The sequence below is a fragment of the Ylistrum balloti genome, unplaced genomic scaffold (genome assembly GCF_031769215.1).
Source record: "Ylistrum balloti isolate Yb309-2 unplaced genomic scaffold, AGI_CSIRO_Ybal_v1 Utg369740, whole genome shotgun sequence".
NCBI lineage: Eukaryota > Metazoa > Mollusca > Bivalvia > Pectinida > Pectinidae > Ylistrum > Ylistrum balloti.
The window spans coordinates 1,370,512-1,383,102 of record NW_026781950.1 but is presented as its reverse complement, the minus strand read 5'-3'; positions in this window follow the sequence as shown (position 1 = coordinate 1,383,102).

Below are 12,591 nucleotides of genomic sequence, written 5' to 3'. Positions count from 1 at the left end.
AATATTGTGACAATTCTTTATCTAGAACTTTCATATTAAACGAACTATTCCAATCTTCAAGAGATGAATTACAGGGGCATGTCGCATTTATATTATTTTTTTAAAAAATCAGGAAATACCAGGAAATACTATATGTATTTCCTTATTTTTTAATAATATAAATGCGACATGGCCCTGGGGATGAATGAGGGATAATGGTATTTTAACTAGGCCTACATAACGTTAACCATTTTCAAGTATTCATATGTAGAATAGACAAAATTATTGCCATGATGAGTTAGGCCTACATGTAATGATGTATAGTACACCATTATCTTTATCTGTGCAGCGTAAATTAATATTAGTTAATTAGAATTACTTACTTCATGCAATGCCTTGTTGGAATGTTGTACACTGGATAATTACAGTAATGGTTAGTTTGGCAAGTTACAAGAAGCTCTGGCACATTTATAGAAGTCTTCATTGTGGAGATGAACCTATTTAAACATAAATATGGATACACATACTTATACTAAATATTTGACACATAATTACACTTAATAAGATGAATATATGGTATTTGTTCTTACAAATTAATCTACATTGTGTCTTTGGAATATATTCAAAATCAATTACGTACCATATTCTTGATAATTTTATACATGCATAAATCCACTGTTTGAGCAGGATTGGAAACAAAATGATAGGATACTATAGAACTTTATGTATGTATAAATATCAAATAAATTTCATTTGATCCTTCACACTCCTTCCCATTTTCTAAGCATGATAATGGGGAATAAAAAGCATAAGGCAGAACAAGTATACATGTGTTTTGCCCATATATTTATATACAATTGCATACTAGTATATTTACATAATATATTATACATTTTAAACACAATTTGACGATTAATAGCTGGTCATTGCTAATTTGAAATCAATAAATTGAAATCCATAGGGACAAGCACAGACAGGTGTCCAACAATGGACCACACAGGCATGTCCAAGAATAGTTTTGCACCCAGAGTATCTGTCTGCACTCCCAGTAATGTATCCGTCTGTGTGTACGTGTTACCCGCAAACAACACTGAAATTTAATTTGTGTTGCCCTCCGAGTGATACTTCTGTTAAACTAGAAGCCTATATAATTAATTCAATTCATTTATTGACTCATCAGTAAACATAGGTGGAAACAATGATAGACACTAAAACAATAGACATTAAGTCAAGTTACAAATATACCATGTACTTCATGAATTAGTAGCACTATCTCCCAACCACTCATTTAGAAAGCTGTACATCCAGATGAAAATTCCTACTCCTTTTTAATGTTGTTGATATTTTCTGCCTTACAATATCATTTGTATAATAAAGGGTAGATATAGCTAGCTGTATGTTGCACACCTTTCCATACTAATAAGCTGTGATAAAATGATTGACAATTGCAATACAATTGTGGTATGACACAACACAGGAGTGTTTGCAACAAATTACATTTCAATATTTGTTTAAAAAAAAAAAAGAATTGAACAGGTTATAGTTAATTAGGATATCATTTATCATGAAATGCATTTCAAATATAAGCAAAAGTACATGTATACAAAAGTGTTTACAGTGAATGTTAGGGTTCACAGACAAGACCATTGTTTGAAGTATAAATCATTGACTGAAAATGTCACAACTGCAATTAATGAAATTAAAGTATTTTGAGTGATGATGCATAGATGAAACTGTAAACTATAGACTATTTGGCTACTGACTATTCAATATGTCACACAAAACTCTGGGTGAGCGATTGTCATATCACCCACCACCAGAGTAGTAAAACAACAAAGTGTGATGTATAGATGGTCTTCAGTTCAATTATTCTTCTAAATGTAGTTATTGGCAGTTGAAATCATGTTTGTCTTTAAGATGTGATTGTGTTTCTTGGGTGATTTTACAAAACAACTTTATTCTTTCAATTTCATTGGCCATTGCTTTAGTAGTTGTAGTGCATATCTCCTGGCATAGAGAAGACTTCATTAACCAAAACATGAGAGTGCCAAGCAAAGTCGGGTTCTTGTTTTGCATTTAATAGTGTTACATGTAAAAATGATGCACCTGGATTTCTGGTCTTAAAATTTTATTTCATGGATGAATGATGCATAGATGAAATTGTAAGTTATAGACTATTTTACTAATCACTATGTCACATAAAACTCTGGGTTAGCGATTGTCATATCACCCACCACTAGAGTACTAAAGCAACAAAGTGTGATGTATAGATGGTCTTCAGTTCAGTTATTCTTCTAATTGTTGACTGAGGAAATCTTGTTTGTCTTTAAGATGTGATTGTGTTTCTTAGGTGATTTTACAAAACAACTTTATTCTTTCAATTTCATTTGCCCGTGCTTTACTGGTTTCAGTGCATACTTTCTGTCGAAGTCGGTCTTCATCGACCAAAACATGAGGGTGCCAAGCAAAGTCGGGTTCTTCTCCATCCCCTCCAGCTGTTTTTGCTTTTGACAGTGCTACACATAATGCACCTGGATTTCTGGTCTTGAACGTTTTGTTTCCAGGATGAATGATTATGTATCGATTGGCATCTCCATTACCGATGGCCATTCCTTGGCAACGATGAATTGTGGTGACCCATCCTAACATTAGCGGGATTTGTTTTCTCTTGCAATTGAAACAATAACAATCCATTTTCCTTTCAACAGGGAATATGGGCACCAATTTTGGGTGGCTGTCAATAAATGGAGGACCTGTATATTTGATGAAGTTTACAATGACAACATCTGGAATGCTGTTGTCTGGTTTGTTGCCATTCAGGTATAGAATGTCAACAACCTGCCCCATGGAACCATTGAAAAGTCCATGCTTAACATTCAAGTTACACGAAGCATAACTTTGGCACCTCTACACTCTACACAAGAACAATGTTTTGGTTAAGCCATTTGAGGAGTCACTGGATACAGCTTTACAATGCTGGCCTTGATCAATAGCTGACATTCTAGCAATAGCAGATATCTGATTTAATTGCAAAAGTTGATGTTTGTTGTGTTTCCATTATTTTGCATGTGTAGGAAACACAAATAAACCATGATCTGCCGTTCTGTCAAGCAATGACTGACTATGATATTTCCTGAGGGTGTCCCATTGAAAGTTCTGTAACCAATTAGCTTGAATGGGTGACAACGTATAATCACGTAGTATTGTCAGGGCATCCTTTAGGTGTGTTTGGTTTGAGTTTTGGCGAATAATGCTGTGAAGAGTTACTGCTATTGTAAATTCTTTCCATGCATGTGCCCCATGAAGAGATGCTGGTTTGTTACTCTAGCATTTGTAAACAGGAGAATCACAGACAGGCGACAGTTGCACATCATCACCAAAGAAGACAACTACAGGAAGTCCTCCCCATGATGAAGAAGACTGGGAGCCATTGTTCATGCTATAACGGCAAGTATATTCCTTCCATTCCAGAGTGTTACATCCAACAAGTGATCTTTCATCTACAAGTAAGACATGAACCCCGTCACAACCTACATGAAGCTTAGATAAAGTATTTCCAACTGGAGGTGTCATTTCTTTGGCAGATTTAGGTCCAGTGGAAATCTTTAGAAAACTGTGAATTGTGACTTCGGAAATCAAATTTGCACTATTTCCTGTTGGACAAAGTACTTGTACAGCTTTGTTTGATTTGAACAATTGTCTTATAGACCTTACTAGACACTGTATCAGAAAACTTTTTCCGGAACCTGCAGTGCCAGCAACAATCATCCGCAATGGCTGAAAGTAAGATTTTTCATCATTGTACTGTGTGAGTGTGTCCATAACGAGATTGTATGCAAAGGTCTGTTTACTGTTTAAAGAATGATGTGAAACATCAGGGAGATCAAGGCCTGGACTATTGTTGTTCTGAGGAAGTTGCTTGTTAAGGTTTTCCAGAAATTTGATGCCTTTGTCAAATGTATATGGAATAGTCTCAGCACTTCAATCATAATTTGGTCCTCCATCATCGTATGTGAAGTCTTGGATGTTACTATCAAAATCTGGATTTGGTTCCAAAAGATCCATCCATTCTGGCTTTTCAGCATTTAAATTTTCTTGCTTTGCTCTTTCAACGTCTGCCCTAATAAAGTTGGGAAATAATTCGGAAGATAAGAAAACTGTAAATATATCAATACAAGTTTCATTGTTGTCTTTAACATCGTTGATTTTTCTCCAGTTAGGCTTGTGCAGTAACATCATTGTACGGCAATAATCTTCCGGAAGTGGCCATGTTGCTCTTACTTGACTTCCAGAAATTACTGGCACCTTCCCTGATTTACAGATGTGTTGGTACCATGAACTGTGGTCATTCTCTGGACGTTGAACGTATTTATCCAGAGGCGGTTTTTGTGATGGTAGAGCCTGTTTTTTTCAAGAACTCTTGAACCTGAAAGACTTACAGATTGGAACTGATGGCTACAACGAAAAAGTGGAAGACGAGACAATTCAAAGGATGACTCAACACTTGAGATGTCCCTTTTGACTGTATTCATCAGAGGCTTTATCACTAACTATTGCAGGAGTGGTGCGAAGAACTTTTTCTGGTTTGTCTTCTGTTCCGAATTCCATTCTACATACTTTTATTGAGGAGTGAGCTTTTCTTGGTAGTTGTAGACAATAATCAGAACAACGGTGTATATTTATTCTGTTGGTGAGTAGAAGAGGATCCTCAAGATTGGATTCGTGGGAATGACTGACATCCATTAATAATTTCACTAGAGGATTTTTCTCTTCTGGTGGAGGGGCTGCATTTCCTTCGGGAGGAGGCCAAAGGTCTTTTCTGGGTTATCCAGTATCATCCTTTCCAGCAAGGTGATTGGCTGGCAATCCAAAATTTGATTCGGCCCACTCAGACAAATGCTTGGCACAGTCATCATAGGAAAGTCCTTTTTCAATCAGGGAGTGCATGAGGTTGTGTGGTTCACGATATGGCAGCTAGCATAATCCATGCCAGTGAACCATGCCCCGTGACTTTGCAAACTCCTGTCTATACCAGTAGGCATTTACATTAAGAACAGGACCCATGACCTCTTGAAAATAGTTTTGTGTTCGAAGTTCAAAATAGTGAGCTACATCATGGGCATTGGCCTGTAAAACTGAAAACAGTGTGTTACGATTGGTTAGATCGACAACAGTTCCAGTTGTTTGTAATGTGTTAATTTTGAACAGTCTGTGCAAAGCCTTAAAATAAAATTATGCACAACTTCCTCTTGTAAAGAAAGATGGCAGGTCATTTCCCTCATTTATCTGGAATTTAATCAAAGCTCGCAGTTCTTTTGCACGCTGCGCCCAGTATTGAGCACCGCCTCGAAGTTTGCAGCAAAGTAAATGATTTTTTCTGGCACGGTGTTGTTGCCATTCTGCAACTGCTCTTTTAAGTCTGAAACTGTCATGTGCTCATCACCAAGATGTTGTTTGACAACATAACAACTTTGTTCTAATGTGCGTTTTCCGATCAAAATATTGTGAACAATGAATTTAAAGTACGAATGACGTGCAAATCTACCATCCCTGTACCAGAGCAGATGGTCTGCCCAATCAGTCATTGATTCACAAATCTCCAGTTCCATATGGAAACAGACATGGGAATGCCAAAGTAAAGAAATACTTGCTTGTAAATTGGGAAATTGGTGTGTTGTCTCTAGTTGGTCATGGGATTCTGATAGCTGCAGCTTTCTTTTTACTGTTATTTTCATTGTCATTGATAATTTCCTCAACAACATTTTTCAGGTCTTTATTTAGATTTACACTAGGTTCAGGCATTAAAATCCCTGTCTCAACGAGGCCTTCTGCCGATCCAGGATCAACTTGCACGGAGCATGGCCGTTGTCACTTACCGTATAAGGTATGTAATCAAGGTCAAGAGTTTGAAGTTCTAAGCCACTGTCAACAGGAAGCTGATTACTGATACTGATCTGCAGTTGTAACATTTCCATGCATTAAGATAAACATATCTTTGTACATTTCAAAGTTGCCATAAATTATTAAGCTACTTTAATAGTCCTTGTCAACTTAGTTATTTAGGAGAAGACCTAGACAGTGAAAGAAACAGTTTCCATCACAAGGAACATCAACAACTTTGAAAGTAGCATTTTGGGTGCATATTGGCCTATAACTTTCTTCAAAAGCAGATGCATCCATGTTTTTGCTGTAACCATGATAATGATTGATTTGTTTTTATGCTTATTTTGAGGACAAGGAGTGGAGGTGTATCCATGTACATTTTCTTGGTTTATTTCTTCCGTAGGAATAGCTAAAATTGTGATGTATTTTCATCGACTGAATGGCAATATGGTATTGATGTATAACTGTGATCACACTGAATATGGCTAGAATTGAAAGGTTCACTGGATGTAGCATTATTGTTGGCAGGTTGATTGACTGTACACGTGTGTGATGTACTGTAGCTGTGATCATTTTGAATAGATGACAAATTATTCATTTTCAGTTTTTTTCCTGCTTTTTACAGACTTATATCATAGCGAACAACTACAAGCAAAAATTGTTAAAAAAACTTTGACATTTTCCCTTACATTTTCAAATAATAAATGTAACATAGAATACTAAAAGATAGAAATAGAATTGTGTATTGTAAAATTGGTTGTTAGTTTGTAAGAAAAACAAATTAATTAATGAGTTTCTTTTAAAATCTGCATCATCATGCATATGATGCCTAATATTTGTTATGACAAAGTGGAAAAAATGTTGTACTCATGTCACAGCACAGACTCGAGAATTCCCCACAGTATTTCAGCACTTGCTTCAAACAAATATCTATAGATCTGAAAAGGTCAACTTCAATTAATTTCAAACGTGTGTTTCCACAATAAAGACATTTGGTTTCACCAAGATATGGCACACTAAACTTGTTATTTGTTAAAAGAAAATCCACATCATGCTTTTGATATTAAAAATATCTACAAAATATTTGTCAATATTAGTATCCTATCACTTTGTTTTCCTGATCACATCCTTGTGAGTTTTGCTACGTTTCTTCTTCCCGGCCAGGCCTTGTACTTATTTAATCCGGCAGCACGTTGTCTTCTTGTTATTTTGATACTATTTTTATGTAGCATACGTCAGCAACACGTCATCGACGTTAGCATTTCCAACCAATCAGAGGGATCGTTATGCGTATGCTCACAAATTCCGATTTTGGCCGGTCATAGTAATGTTGGAAGAAAAACGCAAAGTTAGAGCGATATGACGATATGAGTGTATTTTGAGCTTGTAAATGAACACGCAGTTAAAAAACTTAGCTGTAGGACTGCATATTTGCGTTTTGCAATTAAAAATGAACATAACGTTTGCTGCGAGATATTCTTCGAGATTCAATATGGCAGCGACCTGGCACGTGACTCCATGACAACGTTTCCACTGGACCACGAAAATGAAATCCCATGGATAGTAGAGGAATTTAGTACTGTTCAGTGCTTGTATACATACGTGTTACCTATAGGGCTCCGCCCTCTATCATGAAATTTTATTATTATTATTATTATTATTTAATCATTTTCAAAGCGAAAACCAGTCTAGTTTTATGAAACGATTCCCTTCATATTTCGGATTGAAAGTAGTATACAATACATGCGTTTGTTTAAAAACTGCCATTTTTAAAGAAACTATTCCATCTTCGAAAAAAGAAAACTCGAAGTTGATGAAAAATATTTATACTGCATAAAAACACCATGGCTGGCACATATTTATGTGGGCAAACAAATGGCATGTCACACAACGATTAGATTGGACATAAATTATTTAAATAGAGCAATAGATATTGAAAAATGCAGCTGTACCTCAGAGACTAAACGATTTCAGATTTCACGTACCTACCTAAATAAGGAAAGTTACGTCAGATTTATTTTGCGGCGGTGTTACAACGAGAAATGCCTTGTACAGCTTATTATATTTGCAATAAATTTCAAGTTACATATCTGTACGCTATGATTGGTCCGCAAGACGTAGATTTATCATAGTTATCTCCCTTTAACCACGCGATTTCATCGTTCCTTCATTTTATACAAAATTTTGAGCCACCAGAACTTTTATGAATAAAATACTTCATTTTCCATAAATTTTCCATGTCACAAAAGAATGAATACATTTATTAACATTATCTCAGTCGTGCCATTTCTTAGAACGGAAAAAAGTTGTACTAACGTTATAAAAGTACTTCTAAATGGGACTAAAATGCGGGGAATTTAAAGGAAAGACATGAATTGTTTTCTGTCTTCGGTTTGACCAGTAGGCTAGTACCAGGGTTGTTCGTTTGTGAAATAAATCAGACCATCTGATTTGATTTTTTCTCTCTGACGAGCTTCGGCAAAGTCTTTCAAGAACTGTATTGATATTTGCATGTACATCGCTATTTACTATTTGCGCCTAAAATGTGATATTTAAAGTGACGATATTCCGGTTTGTCGGCACAAACGAATAGGTCCTGGGTTTGCATTCCTTTCTGGAGTTTAGATTTTCTTCATTAAGTTATATTTTTACTTTATTAAGTGACGATACCACTGACTTTCGTCAGTCAATTCACTGACTTTGAATTTTCTAAGTTCGTGGTTTAGTAATATCACATAATGATCAAATACAGTTTTCATTACGGTGTTGAGACCTATAAATATTTATAAATAAATATAAAGAGAAAATATTAACAAAATATTGATAAAAATATATACTGTATATCAATGGTACCCTGGTTGTAACGAAGGGCTGTAAAACACTATCGATAAGATTAATAGTTTTTATGTACATGAACAGGTAGAAGTGAGAACACCTCACCAGATATTGGTATTAATTAATAACACACGAACGTAAATTGAATGGGATGAGTTTTCCTGCTATATTGTTCTTAATCTGAAAAATAACTAACATTGACCTTGACCAAACGACCCTGAAACTTAAACTTTGTCTCAGAAATTTCTGTTCTTTATAAGTGTGTGAATGCCAGAAGAATGAATCCGCTATGGCGCCCATTACGATTTTCTAAAAATAGTAACAGTGATATTGACCTTGACCCAACGACATTGAAACTCAAACTTGTCGAGGGCATTTTGAAACTTAATGATTAAGTTTAATATAAACTTTATCTATTTTACAACAATTGCCAAACAAGTTATTTCAACTTATGCAAATCACCCTTGTTGGTCCAAATGTAAGCGCGCGAAGGATCTTATTGTGGGAGGAAACCGGAGTACCTCCATGAAAAACCCACGTTTAGGTGAACCCTTGCATTTTCACGTTCGTTCTGGGAATCGAACCCCGGACGGCTAGGTGAAAGGCGAGTGCGTTACCAATGCACAATCCGACCACCAAATTAAGTTTGTTGAGAATGCTTCAAGAAATGAAGCCGCTAGAGCGCTGACAAACGCAGGAACGGACCATGACGGACGACGGGACGGCCGGCGAGACGGACGGACGGACGGAGAGGATGTTATATCTACATGTACCAAACTATCACTGTCAAGTGATGTACATTTATTGTGAGAATTACAGCTTCTATTGTTTGATCTACAAAACTAGGTCAACACGAATGTTTTGTATTGCTGATCAGTGTTCACTCAGACTTCCGATTTAAAACGGTAAATGAACCAGATATATTTACAAGCATTCAGACCATTATCAGACAAACGCTATATCCGTAATGTCAACATATATATACGGACAATGGAACAGAAACCTGAATCAATGCAACAGTAAACATCTTTCTTTTCTACACAATAAACGATGCTATATATAGACAATATGTGTACAATGCACGTCAATTACACAGTGTTCAAGGATTTTATTTATTTTTTTGTTTGGTACTTTTATAATACCTCTGAAACGGAAAAGACCGATTTATGAAATACCATTGCAACTTTTGTTCACTCACGTATCTGTGTCGGTAATTGTACATTGTCCACAAGTGAAGGTATTTAAAACAGGCAGCACAGAATGAGGAAAAGGAGAATACATTTGTTTTAGTTCGTAGGCCAAACCTCCATACCGTCAATTGTGTGTGTCACCTTGTCCGGAGCTTTTGTCAGATTTTATATTACACTGTAACGCAGGTTAGCTGTCTCATGAGAGCACATTTAGTATTTTAATATTTACAATACTAGCTTAATTAATCATTCATGCAAAAAAGATCCTAGTGACTTGTCATAAATACTATTGTTTTTTTCTTCTTTAAACATTATTTATATTGCAAGACTTACGCAACTAATCCAGGCCACTGTTTCGTATACGTTGGTTTCTTTCTAAATTTAGATTTCGTAAAGCACTGTGCTCCTAGTTGTTCAAATATAAAAAAGTAAGAAAATTTCCCATGAAGCTTCCAGTGGCCAGAGGACAGTACAAAAATACAAATTAACGAAATACACAAGTACACGAAATTGATATCATGGAAATGTGTGGGCGGATTAGCACAGGTGTAAAATGTTCGGGTTTTCCCCAAAGTTTCCAAATCGCTAAATATACCAGGCTTTCCCATGAGAACATACGTTGCTGATTCGTGACATATGTAGCTTACAATGAATTCCTCTTTTATGGCAATGATACACAATTTTTAAAAGTCCGAAACTACGTCACATGAATTGGAGAACAATGAAAATATCAACAACGGAATAGCATATTGTTCTTGCGGGAATAAAAATAGACCCAGAAATCGATTTTTACAGGAAATATTTTGTTTGTGACGCCTATTTTATTGGGAACATCATACATCTTCTATGCTATCAAGAATAATAAAAACATCAGATGCAAACATTGATTTCAGCGTTTATTTAAAAGTGGGGAACTCATATAGGTTCTGTCTTGTTATCTAGCAAATAATCTCTATCGTCTATTAATATTTAACATGACATGTTGTCATTGGAATACTCAACACGGGATAGCATTTTCTACGTCAAAGGAAAAGTGTAGCGTGTTAAAGCACATAGACAGTTCCCTCGCGTCAACAATAAATAATTTCAAAGTTCGCTTCCTTTTGTTTTCAAAGCTGAAGTTTTCACTGCTCTTATGAAGGGTAATCTTATGTGATAACGCTACAGTATATTTCGTCTTTGTGTAAGAACACTGGTTCAGTCTATGTTTTGAGTGTATTTATTGACGCTGTGGTATATTTGGTCTCTGTGTACTGACGCTGTGGTATATTTAGTCTCTGTGTACTGACACTGTGGTATAGATAGTCTCTGGGTACTGACGCTGTGGTGTATTTGGTCTCTGTATACTGACACTGTGGTATATTTAGTCTCTGTGTACTGACACTGTGGTATATTTAGTCTCTGTGTACTGACACTGTGGTATATTTAGTCTCTGTGGTATATTTAGTGTGTACTGACACTGTGGTATATTTAGTCTCTGTGTACTGACACTGTGGTATATTTAGTGTGTACTGACACTGTGGTATATTTAGTCTCTGTGTACTGACACTGTGGTATATTTAGTCTCTGTGTACTGACACTGTGGTATATTTAGTCTCTGTGTACTGACACTGTGGTATATTTAGTCTCTGTGTACTGACACTGTGGTATATTTAGTCTCTGTGTACTGACACTGTGGTATATTTAGTCTCTGTGTACTGACACTGTGGTATATTTAGTCTCTGTGTACTGACACTGTGGTATATTTAGTCTCTGTGTACTGACATATTTAGTCTCTGTGTACTGAAACTGTGGTATATTTAGTGTGTACTGACACTGTGGTATATTTAGTGTGTACTGACACTGTGGTATATTTAGTCTCTGTGTACTGACACTGTGGTATATTTAGTCTCTGTGTACTGACACTGTGGTATATTTAGTCTCTGTGTACTGACACTGTGGTATATTTAGTCTCTGTGTACTGACACTGTGGTATATTTAGTCTCTGTGTACTGTGTGGTATATTTAGTGTGTACTGACACTGTGGTATATTTAGTCTCTGTGTACTGATATTTAGTGTGTACACTGTGGTATATTTAGTCTCTGTGTACTGACACTGTGGTATATTTAGTCTCTGTGTACTGACACTGTGGTATATTTAGTGTGTACTGACACTGTGGTATATTTAGTCTCTGTGTACTGACACTGTGGTATATTTAGTCTCTGTGTACTGACACTGTGGTATATTTAGTAAGTACTGACACTGTGGTATATTTAGTCTCTGTGTACTGACACTGTGGTATATTTAGTGTGTACTGACACTGTGGTATATTTAGTCTCTGTGTACTGACACTGTGGTATATTTAGTGTGTACTGACACTGTGGTATATTTAGTCTCTGTGTACTGACACTGTGGTATATTTAGTCTCTGTACTGACACTGTGGTATATTTAGTGTGTACTGACACTGTGGTATATTTAGTCTCTGTGTACTGACACTGTGGTATATTTAGTCTCTGTACTGACACTGTGGTATATTTAGTCTCTGTGTACTGACACTGTGGTATATTTAGTCTCTGTGTACTGACACTGTGGTATATTTGGTCTCTGTGTACTGACACTGTGGTATATTTAGTCTCTGTGTACTGACACTGTGGTATATTTAGTCTCTGTGTACTGACACTGTGGTATATTTAGTCTCTGTGTACTGACGCTGTGGTATATTT